A 17,189-nucleotide genomic window follows, 5' to 3' on the forward strand; every position below is an offset into this window, starting at 1 on the left:
TGTGGTGAGACTCATCCCACCCGATTTGGGAAAGGTTAATCAACATAACTTCTTTTGATGCGTTTTCTTTAAGGGTCCAACGCAAGTGACATTCCCAATTAATTTGAGAACTTTATTTACAGCAAACTTCTTATTTCTTCCATTTTTTTATATTTTTCTTTTGAACTTTCAACCCCATTTAAACATGGGACTTTGAACCCATTTGACCCAAGTTTTCTGTCAGCAAGCTTTACTCTTTTTTTTTTTATGTGACTTTAAGGCTTCTAAGTTCAACAACCCCTCTTCTTCTCCACGTGAGCAAACTCTATGTGAGGTGCATATTTTATTCACCCCTCCTCCCCTTGCGAGATGGCTTCAAAAATCCTCTTTTTTTTTGTTCTAATACACGATGTTCTTCCACCAGAAGCAAAAGGCAGTTCCGCAATTTTTGGGCTCCCGTTGATTTCGCTATGTTTTTGAAATTCCTTTTGGGTTTTGTTTTTAGCCGTTGAATTCCAAATGAAGATGAGTAAGATTGGTGGAGTTCAAACTCTTTTGAATTGTTCCAATTTATCTTCTTTTCCCCTTAAACCGTAGAGGTTTTTTTTTATATGCAGGTCACGAGCTTTCTTTTCTTTATGCTACACCACCTTGCTTGTGCTCCTTCTGTGGACCAAAAATTTGAAGTGAAAAGGAGGAGAAAATAACCAATAGGTCACCCCATTTTCATTTTCTATGTTCTGGGTTTGATTCGGAGTGGGTTGAAACTCTAAACTGCAACTAATTGGTTTAATTATTTCGTGCAGGTGTCACTGGTAACAATATCTCTTCGATTTGGTTGTTGATGTGTCCTTTAGGTAATGAGCATGATTGGGTTGTAAAAACCCTTCTTTTTGTGTAATGGTAGATGATAAGCCTAATTTGATGTTGGTAGCTTCCGTAGTCTAAATTCATTTAGCTTTTCGTTTATCACGAGTAGCTTTTCGATATTAGTTTGACTTGGTTTTTGACATGGTTGCTGGACAAAATATTTTGCAGCATTGGGTTCATTGAAAACAAGTGTTGATTCATGGCTCCAAATGTGAGAATTGCACTTTGAAATTTGTAGTAAGGCACTCATAGTATCTGCCATATCTTGAATGGCTTTTGATGTCTTGGTGTGTAATTATCACTCTCTGGCATTTCTATTTCCACATAGAGAATTATTTGGCTGGTCTTGACAGTGGGCATTTGGACACCCTTTTGTGTTCCCATTCATGTTTTGTCTTCGATGCTTGCCATCCTTTCTCATTAACACTTGTACAAAGTGATACTTTTCCCAAAATCTTTTGTAGTTTTGATTTGTCTTCTAGTTCTTTGGGTGTTAATACAAAGGTTGCCATGTGAATGAGTTTCCCAAATAATTTGGGAAGTTTGGCAGCAAGCTTTTCCCTCTCTGTGAACTTGAGACAACTTGAACTTTTTCAAGTCCAACTTCACGTGGCAGAGAAGCAATACCTTTTAGCTACTTATTTAGAGATTGGCAAATTTTCTTTCTTTCCTTTTGTCTTGTAGCATCTGTCAATTTCATTTTAGTGCTTTTGGTCAATATATTGATCCAATTTTGACCAAAATGATAACTACATTTAAGTCCTTCGAAAGACGTCTTCCTCTCTTTTTATTTGTCTTTATCAAAAGTTGAATTGGGATTTTCTTTTTGTGGAATTGGACTAAGCATGAGTCGGTCCCTTCTTTTCCCTTGCTCATTTGTCTACACATGCACCTATTCTCTTATTGGACCGCAAAGAATGACTTTACATATAAGACTTGGCTTCCTGTGTCTGCTACCTTAGCTTTACTTTTTGACAGATGTGAATCAGAATAATCCTTTGTCTCTTAACTTTATCCAACATGATAACCATGTGAATGCAGGCCCAGCTCGGCCCAGTGCTGGCAGGGCGACCGTCCGGGGCCCAAAATAATTGGGGACACCAAAATTATTGGGGCGGTATATTTATATATGTTTTCATAAGAGTATAAATTTATAAAATTTGGTTCAATGACAAAGAAATTTAACTAGAATTGGTGGTTTTGTTGTTTGAAATTAAAGAGAAGGTCTTGGGTTCAAAACACCATGTGTGCTTATTTACCTTTCAATTTTTACAATAAATTTCTTTTCATAAGAGTATAAATATATAAAATTTGGCAAAATAATTAAGAAGTTTAATTAGAATCAATGGTTTTTGTTGTTTAAAATTAATGAGAGGTCCTAAGTTCGAAAAGCTTAGTGCATGTTTATTCTTTTCAATTTTTACGAATTTTTGTTTGGTTGTTAATTTATTTTTAATTAGTAGCTAGTAGCTATGTGGATTGTTATTTTTAAACATTTGTTCCAATTCAATTCTAATCTTCAACGAAGAGTAATGTATTGACCAAATTTTTAAACTAAATTTGCAAATCATATGACGTGTCATCAAAAAGTTTAATTTAATACCCATTTATTACTTATACATATCAATTAAAGACTCAAAAACATCATTATTTTTTCTAATCCCATGTTGACAAGGTTAGTAAATAAGAAAAAACACCTCACGATTTATACAAAAACACTTTAAAAGTTCAGATGGAAAACAAAACTCATATCTATCTACTTGTAAACCTTGAGTTTTTTTGTTTCCTTCTCATGATATAAAATAAATTAGTTTTTCTGTGTTTCTAAATTATTAAGTTTGAAGTGATTTTCTAAGTATAATTTTATCAATGTCTTATGTGTGAAAACAAATAATTTTCTTATATAAAGTGAGGGCACATTTTTTGGTGTCGCCCCGGGCCTCAAAAATCTCTAGACCGGCCCTACGTGAATGACATTCATGTTATCTAGAAAACCTTTCCTCCTTCTCCTTCATTGGAGTAATCTTTAAAGTCTAGGACATCAGTAATGTACCACCTTCTTCGAGCATATTGTTTTACTTTTGCCAACAAGCTTCTGCACCGTTGGTGATTGAATGAAGAACAAGTTGCTGTCAATATTTGGGGTTGAACGAAACTTGCTCTTTCTTTATCCAAATCCATTGCTTTCCGTGACACTAATTGCTCCTTTCTTTCTTGGCATGGATGTTGAACATGGATCTCTTTAGATTTGATCGGAACTTCACAGGGTGGTTTAGAACACCCCGAAGAAATTCATGGGATTTTGGAGATTATTTCCGCTACTGTCAGTGGGGAGTCTAGATCCTCTTCTTCATTTTTCTTTCAAACGTTGCAATTTTCTTGTATAAATTGAAGGTTACAGACTCTAGGTAGTTGATTACTCCCTTTTTTTATTTTTTATTTTTTTCATTTTTGTCTGCAACGCAACATCAAAAGAGAAATAAATAATTTCATAGAACTTGTTTCATACCTGGTATGAATGTTTTTCTTTGGATCTTGATTCGAAAGCACAAATGGTTGAACTCCTTGTTCACTTTTCCAACAGTATTCTGTTGCTTTTGGTATTTTCTCTCAAAGTTTCTCTATTTTTCTGCAAAGTATCCCATCTCTTTTTCTGTCTTCCCATCTTGCTGCAGCTGATGCATATTTATAGGCATCATAGGAAGGCTCTAGAGTTTGTTACGTAGGGGGAGATGGAGGCCATGACCTCCTGCCACTTTCTCTTAACCTCTCCCACCAACTGTGCAATTTTTCCACGCCTTGCAGAAAAATAGGAGATCTTATTGCATGTTACTTCCCCTTTTTGTAGGAAGAAGTACATATTTTCTTTTCTTTTTCTTTTTATTTTATTTATGGATGTTAATCTATATATATTAAAGGAGAAGGCTGTTAACTAAATTGCAAAAGATAAAAATTGGTACAGAGGAAGAGAAAGAATTGGTAGAGAGAAACAAAACAAATTGTATTGATTGATTAGAAAAAATGTATACAAATGAACTTAAGGAAATGATAGCTATACAATCCCTTATATAGCCATATAACCTAATTACAATAATACCCTTCTAACTATATTTCTGTTATATCAGTTATTACTCCCCCCTCAAACTAAACTTTGAGTATCCAAGTGAAGTTTGAACTAGCAAGGTATTTGAGACTGATTTACAATGATTGGCCTTCAACTGTCTGGCCCAATTCCGTGCCTGCTCCCAGTGCCTGTTATTCTCCAGTCCCATTGCAAGGGAAACATCATCTAAAGTCACACTCCCAAGATGTAAAATGTCATCCTTACGTAATAATGGCTCTGCTAAATTAATTTTCCAATAAGGACGTCAGTAGTATGTTGTTGCGGACCCTCCATCACCAAAATCAGTTGAAGCAAGTAGTTGCAGTAAACATCATTTCTCGTAAGGAGATGGACATGTCAAAAGCATTGCATCTGTAGCTTGAATGAATGTGGAGCTGATCCATGATGTACCAATCTGCGTTTCTCATCCAACATTTACTTGTAGGCATGTTGATTCTTCTTTAATTCAAGCAGAAAATGAACCCAAATGCGCTGAGGCTTCAGATAGGTGCATTTGTGAAAATGCCTGGAGAGCACTTATGAAAGGTAAAAGAGAACATGACGGAATGAGCATTTCAAATGCCCTTAACAAAGGCAGGAACAAGCGTTGTTCACAAAGCACTGCAACCATCTTGGACAACAAAGCAGTGAACTTGCTTAGTATAGTCCAAATTAGCACTAAAGCCATTAGAATTGTCTTTTCTGTAAGCGGAACCCAATACAAGCTCCCCAAAAGGTAGATCAATGAGCTTAGCAATACAATCAAATCTGGTCTTGGTTTGAACGTAACCAACAAGTTTTCGACTTTGAACTGAGAAGCCATAGTAACACACTCACTGTATATGCAAATTATCCCTCCTAAATCTTTACAGAGACTAGCACCAAATCAACTAAGGAGAATGACACTCCAAGAAACTAAATCAACCAAGGAGAATGACACTCCAAGAAACCAAATCAACCAAGGAGAATGACACTCCTGATAGCTTCCTAAATCTTCCCAGATACTAATACCAAAATTAACCAAGGAGAATGACACTCCTGAGATCTTCCTAAATCTTCCCATAGACTAACACCAAAATTAACCAAGGAGAATGACACTCCAAGAAATCAAATCAACCAAGGAGAATGACACTCCTAATCATCAGAATACAATCAATCATGTATAAAATCAAGAAACTATCAAAAAAATTATATCAATGAGGAATTTGAGGGAAACTAGATAACAGACTATCAACAGCAACTCCAGACAATCAAGAAACGCAGATCACCAGACACTAGTTTTACAATTGAACCTTGTCCGCCAGATTACCAGATCATCAGAATTGCAGAAACTCCTTCAAAAAATTATCTTGGCAAACAATCAAGAAACTATATTTCATCATTCTTCAACTAATGGCAATGACCTTCACAAGTAATCATGTATAAAATCTCACACTTTATCTTTTGCGGCAATTCCACAAACACCATGTATGCATAAAGAAGATGACAGATACAAGAAACAACCTGACAGAATCCAAGATCCCACTTTCCAATCAGCAACGCAGAAGAGAAATTCCCAGACGAACAGCAGAAAGAATCACCACCAAATCGAGATTTGCACAACAAAAAGAAGATGGATCTCGGTACCGTAATCTTTTGACTAAGTGAGCTGTACAGATTGACATCCAGGACACCGCCAATTAAACCCCTGATTATTCCTCGCAGACATGTCGATAGAAGTGGGAGCTCAAGCCCATTTCTTGATGCAAGTCAAATGGAAAATTGAGTAGCAACTTGAGCAGGACCAAATATGTGCAAACCTCCTTACCATATCATAACAAATCATACACTCGACAGTGCCCTTCGTCAGCTTATCTTCAATTTACTGCACAAGCTAGAGCAAATTTATCTGCATCGCCAAGACCTAGTGGCTAAACCTGCGCATAGGGCTTTGGAATTGGGCGAGAGAAATCCCTCAGCAGAGAGCTTTAGTTATTGGAGGTAGTGAAGGCGTCGGTGGAGAAATCTCCAAATCAGAATAATCAACAAACAATCACAGAAAAATCAACCCAAGCTCGCGGAAGCACCGAAAATTTAATGGAAATTTGAAGAGAAACTAAACTAGGAAAAAAAATTTGCAAACTACTACGAAGAGGAACCACCATAATCCATGGCGTGAGCCTGGTGGCTCTAATACCATGTTAACTATATTGCAAAAGATGAAGATTGGTACAGAGGAAGAGAAAGAATTGGTAGAGATAAACAAAAGATATTGTATTGATTGATTAGAGAAAATGTATACAAATGAATTTAAGGAAATGATAGCTATACAATCCCTTATATAGTCATATAACCTAATTACAATAATATCATTCTAACTATATTTCTGTTATATCAGTTATTAAAGGCCAGTTTGGTGAAGCATTCGGAAATGCCAGGAAAGCCTTTTTGTTTTCTTCACAATTGAAATCCAAAAAAAAGAAAAAATGAGGACAAATTGGTTATAAAAAAAATAAAAATAAAAACTGTATTTCAAGAAAAAAAATCAAAATAAAAAGTAAATACGTGATGAAAATGATATACGAAGAACCAGTTGACAGTTTTCTTTTCTCTACAGATCCCCACGATCTGGACTGAGTTTAGTGGGAGGTTCAACTGTAACTACCCACACCCCACTAATATTTAGAGATGAATAATCGGAAGGAAATCAATTTTTGTTTTCAGCAGATTAGTGTGTGGTTTCCATTCGTTCCAAACAGAAAAGGATTGAAAAAAAACAGTCACATATCTCTTCCTTTGTTTTTGCCGTTCTGGGTTTTGTGCTCTGCATGCAAGGGGATTTTCAAAATCAGGTACACCACTTTTTGAATTATGTATTAATTTCAATATTTTCCAATTACTTGAAGACTCTTTAAATGTAGGTCAAAACAATGCAGGTATATATATCGTTTAAGTCATCATTATTTAGGAATATAACTTTGTTCAAAGTGTGTACAATATATATAGCTAGTAATTGAAAATAAAAAATTATCAGGTAGCATCGGGTGTAGAATTATTTTACCATCATCGTTTGTCGGGAGCCCACGTGACATGTACCAACGATATCAAGACGCAATGACTCTAGTTCAAAGATTCGGAAAGCCAGATCTTTTTATTACCATGACATGTAACCCAAGTTGGGAAGAAATCAAAAGCGAATTACTCGCTGGATAAACACCACAAGATCGTCCTGACTTACTCACTAGAGTATTTCGTGCAAAAACTTGAGCAACTAAAAGAAGACATCATTGAAAATGGGGTACTAGGCAGTGTTGTTGCTTACGCATATGTTATTGAGTTTCAGAAACGTGGTTTTCCACATGTGCATATGTTGACCGTGTTAGATGAAAATGACAAGATCAATAACCCAGATGAATATGACCGAATTGTTAGAGTTGAAATATCAAACGAAGGCGTAGAGCCGCAACTTTACAATGTGGTATTAAAGCATATGATTCATGATCTGTGTGGGAATCATAATCCTCAATCTCAATGTATGAAAAATGGGTGTTATAAGAGAAAGTATCCTAAACCATTTGCACCAGTCACTGTTCAAGGGAATGATTCATATCCAATTTATCAAAGGCGAGGAAATCAATTGTCAGTCTCACTTGATCGACAAGGAAATATAATGGTTGATAATAGTAAGGTCATTCCATATAATCCATGGTTGTTGTTAAGGTATGATTGTCACATAAATGTTGAAATTTGTGCAAGCATAAAAAGTGTCAAGTACTTATATAAGTATGTTTATAAAGGCCCAAATAGAGTCACAGTCGAACTGCAAACATACCTTGAATACAATGAAATAAGGCAATTTTAGGATGCAAGATAGGTTTGCGCACCAGAGGCATTATGGAAGATATTCAAGTTCATTATTAATTGAATTTACCCATCTGTTGAGAGATTGCAAATACATCTTCCTAATATGCACCAAGTTCAGTTTCGTGTCGACGAGAGTATAACAAATATTATACATGATGAGAATACAAGAAAGACAATGTTGACTAAATTTTTCACACTTAATCATGTGGATGCAAAAGCGTAACGGTACTTATACATGGAGATCCCATCACATTACAGATGGATTCAAGCTCAAAGAAAGTGGTTTAAAATAATGAATTGTAACAAGGTTATTGGGCGAATATATGCAGTTTCACTTGCTGAAAGAAAAATTTTACCTTCGAGTTCTTCTTAATCATGTTAGAGGACCAACATCCTTCACAAACTTGAGAGAACAGTTAATAGGGTTTTGCATCCAACATATAAGCAGGCAGCAAAACAACGAGGTTTATTAGAAAGAGATGACAGTATTCGACAATGTTTGCTAGAGGCCTCCACAATTCAGATGTCGTCAGCTTTAAGAAGATTATTTGCCACCATATTGGTATATTGTGCACCAATTGGTGTTCGAGGGTTATGGGATGAGTTCTATCCATTCATGATAGAAGATTATGTTTCCACGACTAACATAACTTCCACACTTGCTACCAACAGACACTTGCGTGAGTTGAACACACTTTTGGTTCAATTTAATAAAAGTATAAACGAGTTTGATTTGCCACAAATGACAAGAGGAATTTAATCAAGTTCAAGAATGACAAGATGTATTGAAGATGAAATATCCATAGGTATTCCACAACAAGATCTTGATGCAATCAAACGCTTAAATGATGACCAAAGAAGTGCGTTTCACACAATAATGGGTGCAATTCAACGATCAAAGAATGTAACATTTTTTGTGGATGGTCCTAGTGGAACTGGAAAAACTTACCTATATCGCGCATTGTTAGTAGGCTTGAGAAGGTTGGGGTACATAGTATTAGCAACAACATCATCTGGAATAGCAACTACAATATTACCTGGTGGGAAGACAGCAAGTTCTAAATTCAAGATACCACTTAGTCTCGATGCATCATCGATGTGTTCGATTAGTAAGCAATCTGATTTCGCAAAGCTAATACAAAAGACAAAGGTAATTATCTAGGATGAAGCAACAATGACGCATCGTCATGCATTTAAATCACTTGATTGAACGTTCAGAGACTTGACAGATATTGACTTACCATTTGGGGGGAAGATAATGATATTTGGGGGGAGACTTTCAACAAGTTCTTCCTATTATCCGGAAAGGAACCAAGTCCAAACTAATCCAAGCCAGTGTCGTTAAAGCATCATTTTGGTCATAGGTAAAGATTTTAAAACTCAGACAAAACATGAGATCTATAAATGATCGTGAATTTTCAGAATTTTTACTTCGTGTTAGTGATGGGAATGAAGATGTTATTATGGATGATATGGTAAAACTGCCTGAATGCATAGTGATATCATGGGAGAGTGAGCATTCCATTAATCAATTAATTTCCAAAATCTTCCCTGACTTAGAGGATCATATAAATGATGCAACATACATGGTGGAAAGGGCAGTGGTAACTCCTACAAATGAAGACGTTGATATGTTGAATGAAAAGATAATCAATATGTTTCCAGGTTTAGAAGAGACAATGTATTCATTTGATTCAGTTGAGGATAACACAAGGAATTTGTATCAGCTAGAGTTCTTGAATTCAATCTCACTTGGTGGTTTGTCTCCACACAAATTAACTCTGAAAAGAGGTGCTCCAATCATAGTTTTAAGAAATATTGATCCGAAATTGGGATTGTGTAATGGTACAAGATTATTGTGTCATGGTTCTTACCGAAATCTTATTGATGCTGAAATTCTAACTGGACAATTTGTTGGATCCAGAGTTTTCTTACCAAGAATTTCTCTTAAAAGTACTGATACTGCTGGACTTCCATTTGAACTTACAAGAAAGCAGTTTCCAATGAAACTAAGTTTCTCTATCACTATAAACAAATCCCAAGGTCAAACAATACCGCATGTAGGCATTTACCTTCCAGATCACGTCTTCAGTCATGGACAATTGTATATGGCTTTATCGAGGGGGAGTCTCAAAATTAAGCACAACTGTGTTAGTAAAAAATGGCTCTATAGTAGGCCAAGAAGGTGCATTTTACACGGAATGTAGTATACAAAGAAGTCTTGCTTCATTCCAGCTAATTATGGCGATTTCCAGTAGGTAACAACATTATTAACGATAACCTTTTAGTATGCATTTCTCACTTATCAATTAACTCTTTTTATTTGATTTTTAATTTTCTCACTATCTTTTGTAGATAGGCAATGAAAATTTGGAGCCTCAATCATGAATAAAGGGGTGGAAATTGCAGCATTGATGTCAATATGTAAACTTTCTTTTCAAAAGAAACAGTGACATATAGACTTCATGGGCATTGTGAATAATGTACATGTTGTGATGTAGGTTTTGTATTTTGGACATTTAAGTTGTTTTGTATTTTGCTACGAGTACGTAAGGTTTTCAACTACTTTTTACCATGCAAGTCCTAAAAAGTTGTTATGTTTGACAATTGCATGAATAACATTTAAATCATTATGTTATGCAAAGTGAAAATGAAAAATATGACAACTTTTTAGGACTTGCATGGTAAAGAAAAAGTTCATCTTTGCACAATACATTTAAAATATATCTTGACAATTACAATGGAAAAAAATTAACGCAATACAGCTTCAGGGGCGCATAGCGCCCATGTTGCAAAAATACCTCTCGCACGCACATTAGTGCGTGCTGAGAGGCTAGTCTGTATGTAAAGCCCATCCTCATTTTTTTGGGGCTGGATTACATCTTTTGTTTTGTCTTGTAGTTTGACCCAATTTGTATGGACTCTATTTTTTTTATATGTTATACATTTTTGTTGTTCAACAGTATGCTGAAAGGTGGAAGGGAAAAATAACTCTGTTTGCCTCGTGTAGCTAGTGTCGTTATGTGAAAACAGACCTTTTGCAAGGAATTATTTTAATGGGTTTGTGTTTGTTCTTGGATTAATGCAGAAGAAGAACGGTGGCGGCAACAAAATGGAGGCGCGAACACCCTCATCACTGTCATCCTTAAGGTGGTCAAATGTGTCAAAACTTTTGGAGGTACAATAATATATCCTTCAAAACCCTTTGCTTAATTATTGCATAATAAATTCTCAAGGTTGAGCTGCAACTAGTGACTTAGAGAGAAAAGTGGTACTGAGAAAGAGCGATCTGAGTGGTGGAGGAATTGAGTTAGTATAATAGAAGAAGAAGCAAAGAAAAAATGGGGACGCTTTAGATGTGGAGGAAAGCCTACGACGCTCTCAAAGACTCCACCAAAGTCGGCCTTGCGCACATCAACAGTGATTACAATGTACAATTTCCTTTCCCTTTTGTTTACTTTAACGAAAATCTCCTTATACTGTTCACTTTAACGAAAAACCACATTTTTATACTAAAAAGTCAATCATAGTACTATTCACTTTACCCTTTAGTTTGTCATTATCGTTAAAACTCAAAGTTTTCAAGTCATTTTCATTAGTTTTCCTTTTATTTAATCAATTAGAAGCGAAACAAAAATTGAATGTGGGATTCAAACCTCTACATCTCTGCTTTTGCAAACGGAGCAGAACGTTTATACAGAGGAAGTAAACCGTCAATCAAAACTTCAAAGTCTTGGCAAGGTCATATGAAGAAACACAATAGAATTTGTTAAGTGTTAACAAATTCTATTATCTAAACTACATATTAATAGAACTCACTTTGTCAACAAAAAACCAATGAAATTACAATTACAATTTTTAATACATAACTGGAAAAAAATGTGAGAAAAGAAAAAAATGAGGCATTAAAGTAATTTCAAACCAATAACTTTTTGCTGTTTTTTTTTCTATACCTCACAGCCATGTCATCTAATCACTACCCTCTAAACTCACTCTATTTCTCTTTCTCTTTCTCTTTCCTTAATTGCCGACACTTTCTTTCTTTTTGATACCTGTATAACTCCTACCAAAAAATAAATAAATAAATAAAAATAAAAAACAATATTTGAAAAAAATGAAAAATAAAAATTATATTTTTCATGGAGGATGTGACCTTTGCTAGTGTTGCTTAATTGTACTGTTAACAAGATGATTCGATTTATATTCACGTGATGGGAATAATTTTCTGAGTTCTATGACTTACTGCAAGGCTATCTTCTATTGGTGCATTTCCGTTTATTTAATTCTAGTTTAGTACAAAGTTTTTGGCTTATTTTGGTATATATGTAGTATTTAATTAATTGATTTCATGCATGGTTTGCCCTATTTTGGTCCATGTTATTGCAGTCTTAATTAGGTTAAAAATGCAATTGTGTAAATTCTATTGAAATTCTATAATATCAATTAGCTAGTGTTCTAATTCCGTTTATTTAACCAAGCAAGAAAATAGAAACCGACAACAAACTATGGTTTAGATATAATCCATATATAATGAAGATTATATTATCTTCCTTACTACGACTTAATCTATATATAGGATGACACAATCAAGCAAAAAAAAACAAACTGACGATAAAGTTTGAAGTATTTAGATCTTAATTTATTTTCATTAATTAATCATCTTACTAATTGACAATTCCAACTTTTGCAATGAGGATAAGCGTGTTGGAAATTTTGAGTAGAAATTTCATTGTTCTACATTGGTCATTACCAAATGGTTCTTTCATTTTATAAGGCTTTGTCCCTTAGACCATCTCCAACCGTTGGGCTAAAAGCCAAATTTTTTAGCCCAGAAACAATTTTTCTGCTTCAACCCTTCTGACCTAAAATTTTAGTCCAGGATTATTAAAGAATGAATGTAGGCTATTTTTTTTATTAAATTAATTTTTTTAAACAAATATATAGACTATCGTAAATTAATTTTATGAATATTTTAATCTAAAAATATTTAAATTCTGATAAATATTGAAAAATCACTAAATTTTCCACAAATCAAGCCTTCAACTTTCACCAATCTTTCAACACTGGGCTAACTTTCAATTCACCAACCGTTCAACTTTCATCAATCATCCTCTATATAAACATATGTCCAATATTAGTTGATCACACAAAGCAACATCTTCATCACAGGTCCAATATTAATTGATCACACAAAGCAACATCTTCGCTAACAGAAACTCATGCCAAGCATAAAGCAACATCTTCCGCACAAGTCCAATTATGACCTCTAATATGCTCTCTTGCCATGTTGAACAATTTGGAAATGGAAAGAAATGGTAGAAAGATAAAGTGGAAGAATTGTAGGAGAAATTTGAGTTTTGTGTGGATGTTTGAACAAATACATAGGTATTTATAGAGTTTTTGGGTGAATTTTGAGTTAAATAACTTTTTTTTAATTATTTTAACCGTTGGATTTAAATTTGGGCCGTTGGATCTTTCTTTTTTATCGTTAGATTTGATTATATTCGATCTCAGCCGTTGAATTCAATGTATTTTAAAATAACATATTCTAAAAAAATGAAATTTGAATTAGGATCGTTGGATCAACCAACGGTCCTTAAAGCCCAGCCCTTGGATGTGAATTATAGCCGTTGGGAACAATTGGGCGGCCGACACATGGCCTGACAGCGGGGCCCACCCTGTCGGGAAACCCTTACAAGCCCACCGTGTGGGGAGCGTTGGCTTGTGGGCAGGCCGAGACTGGTCCAAGTGCCAGCGAGTCCACTCGCATTGGAGGGGTATTTGGCCCAGCTTTAGCATTTGGCTTTTAGCCTAATGTTTTAGCTTGGGTTAGGTGGTGTTTGAGGGGGGGGGGAATAAATGGGGAAATTTGGCTTTTAGCCCATTGTTGGAGATGCTCTTATAGAAAGTGATTGGAGTGATGGACTATAGAGAATAAAATTGGGTTCAACCTTGGGGTAGTCAAGAAGGACTCGACATAGTCGTGAAGGGCGGCCAAGGCGCGCAGGTCGGCTAGGCAAGGGATGCCGAATACGTAGTATGCCATACGCTGGGCACCAGTTAGGCCGATGCCAAGAGCGTCCTTGGCGAGCTGATCCGTTTCATAGGATGGCGATCCGAATGTTGGTATTAGGTGGGAGAGGAATGCAAAGAGGAAGATAAGAGAGAGGAGAAATTGTTGATGTGTAACCCTTGAGCTGATATCTTGAAGCTAAAGTTACAAATTTTGAATTCCTTTTATGTGATTTAATTTTTTAATGTAATCTGAGCCATTGGATCATAGTCCAAGTGGTCTCTTCTCTAGCATAGGATCTAAGTGATAGAATAAGACAAGTGGCATCATCTCATAGGATGATAGCAATGAATGGTTAAGATTGTATTGTGTATTGGTGAGTGAAGGATCTCCCTTCCTCTACATACATAACGGTTACAAAATGTATTTTTTGTTACAGAGTGAAAATCCAAAAGACATTTTCCATCACCTTCTCTCTAAACACCATTGTTGTCTTATTCTTCAAACTCTAACATAGAGAACTCCATTGAAATACATATCAAAAACACAAACTCTAATATGGCCTCAGAGCCAGGTTCTGTTATCTAAACTGGGCGTAAATCTGTGAAAAGAAAACTGGAATCGATTCGAGCTGTAATCGAGCTCATTCGACGATCGAGGTGGTGTGATTTCTTAAATCCGATGTCTAACATGGCAGGATCGGGCATCGCTGAGCTTCGCATGCCAGTTTTCAATAGAGAAAATTATGAGTTCTGGAGTATTCGAATGAAAACCATTCTGAAATCTCATGGGTTGTGGGATCTCGTTGAAAATGGGTTCGATGCTTTAGATCCAAAGAAGGAGAAGAAAAAGATAGAATAGATCGAGGTCACTGAAGTGGAGAAGCCAACGCTAGCTGAAATCCTAATGAAGGATGCTCGCGCACTTGGGTTGATCCAAGGTGTTGTCTCAGATCAAATTTTCCCCAGAATTGTGAACGAATAGACTTCAAAGGGTGTTTGGGACATTCTGAAGCAAGAGTTCAGAGGAGATAAACAAGTAAGGAGCGTAAAATTGCAAGGTTTGCGTCGAGAATTTGAATACACTCGTATGAAAGATAGTGAATCCTTATCTGTATATCTTACTAGATTGTTTGATATAATGAATCAAATGAAGAGTTATGGTGAGGATCTGTCTAAAGAGAGAGAGTTGTGCAAAAATTGTTGATTAGTTTGCCTAGATCATATGACTCTATTTGCTCCGTAATTGAACACTCTAAGGACCTTGAAACTCTTGAGGTTCAAGAGGAAGTTGCTTCTCTAAAAAGCTTTGAACTCAGATTGAATAGACATGCTGAAAACTGTACAGAACGAGTTTTTGCTAATCTAAATGTTGGAGGTAAAAACCCTAAGAGAGTAGGTTATTCTGGAAATCAAAAATTTCAGAAAAACTAGAAATCCAAAGGAAAGAAAAGGGATAATAAGCCCAATTTTATTCACAAACCAAATGTATCTAATGATGGAAACAAAACAGCTTGTAGACACTGTGATAAATTGCATTATGGCAAATGTTGGTTTGAAGGGAAGCCTAGATGCACAGGTTGTGGGAAACTTGGGCATGTGTTCAGAGACTGCCATGGAAATAAAAATATACATAAGGTGACAAATGTGAAGGTGAATCACTCATGGTACATTGATAATGGTTGTAGTAATCACATGACAGGTGATGAAAGGTTACTAATCAACATTTAAAGGAATCTGACTTCCAGGGTGAAGATGGGAACTAGAGAAATTGTTCAGGTTGCAAGAAGGGGAACTCTTGTGATAAAGACCAAATTGGGAAGAAAGCACATTCAAGAAGTGATGCTTGTTCCTAAACTTGAAGAGAATCTGCTAAGTGTTGGACAGATGATGGAGCACGGGTACTATCTAGTGTTTGGAGGAAATGTGGTGAATATCTTCGATGGTTGGTCACTGGACAATCTTGTTGTTAGAGTGCAGATGACAAACAACAGGTGTTTTCCTCTTACAATGATGCCTACAAATCAGTTGGCCTTGAAAGCAAATGTGATACACTGTATGCAGATATGGCACAAACGTTTGGCGCATCTAAATAACAGAAGCATCAAAATGCTTGAAGATCAAGAAATGGTTCATGGATTGCCTCATTTGGAGAAAACCTATATTGTGTGTGAAGATTGCATGCTAGGAAAGCAACACAGAGAGTCTTTTCCATCAAAATCAACTTGGAGAGCTAAACTTCCATTGGAATTGGTTCACACAGATATCTGTGGACCAATGCAAACTGAATCTATCTCTGGAAATAAGTACTTTTTGTTGTTCACTGATGATTGTACCAGGATGTCATGGGTATATTTTCTCAGGAACAAGTCAAGTGCATTTGATTGTTTCAAGAAGTTTAAAGCAATGACAGAGTTGCAGTGTGGATATAAGGTGAAATGTCTAAGGGGTGATCGGGGTGGAGAGTTCTTATCAACCGAATTTGACAAGTACTGCAATGAACTTGGAATTCAGAGGCAATTAACCATGGCATATTCTCCTCAACATAATGGAGTAGCTGAGAGAAAGAATATGACTGTGGTGGAAACGGCAAAGTCTATGATGCATGAAAAGGGTCTTTCTTATGCATTTGGGGCAGAGGCTGTGAACACTGCAGTCTACATACTTAATATATGTCCCTCAAAGTCTCTCAAGAATATAACTCCATTTGAAGCATACACTGGTAGAAAACCAGGTATTGCACATTTGAAGATTTTTGGGTCACTATACTATGTGTACATCCCCTCAACACTAAGGCATAAGCTTGAAGAAAATAGTCGCAAATGTATTTTTGTAGGCTATGGAGTCTGTGAAAAAGGGTACAGGGTGTTTGATCCGAGCTCCAGTAAGATCATCTTGTCTAGAGATGTACTCTTTGATGAGAATGCTTCATGGGAGTGGGAGAACACTGATAAGAGTGAAATACAAGTCCCCATGATTGCTGAGAATCAAATGGCAGATTGTAGTGAAAAACAGAAACAAGTTGAAGTATGTGAACCAAGTCAACTATTGGATACATCAACTCAAGTGGAGGATGTTATTATACCACTAAGTAAGAATGCTTTTGAAAGCTCTCAAGCAACTGACCACACACCACATAAATGGAAAAGTATCGATGAGATCATGGCTCAGTGTAACATGTGTATTGTAGAACCTGAAAACTATGAAGAAGCTACTCTAGATGAGTCATGGAAAAATGCAATGAAATCTGAGCTTGAAATGATTGAGAAGAACAACACATGAGAGCTAGTTGATAGACCATTTGACAAGCCAATCATTGGTGTTAAGTTGGTTTATAAAACCAAGCTGAACCTTGATGGATCAGTGCAGAAGAACAAGGCCA

This window comes from Malus domestica, chromosome 12 (assembly GCF_042453785.1).
Source record: "Malus domestica chromosome 12, GDT2T_hap1".
Classification (NCBI taxonomy): Eukaryota; Viridiplantae; Streptophyta; class Magnoliopsida; order Rosales; family Rosaceae; genus Malus; species Malus domestica.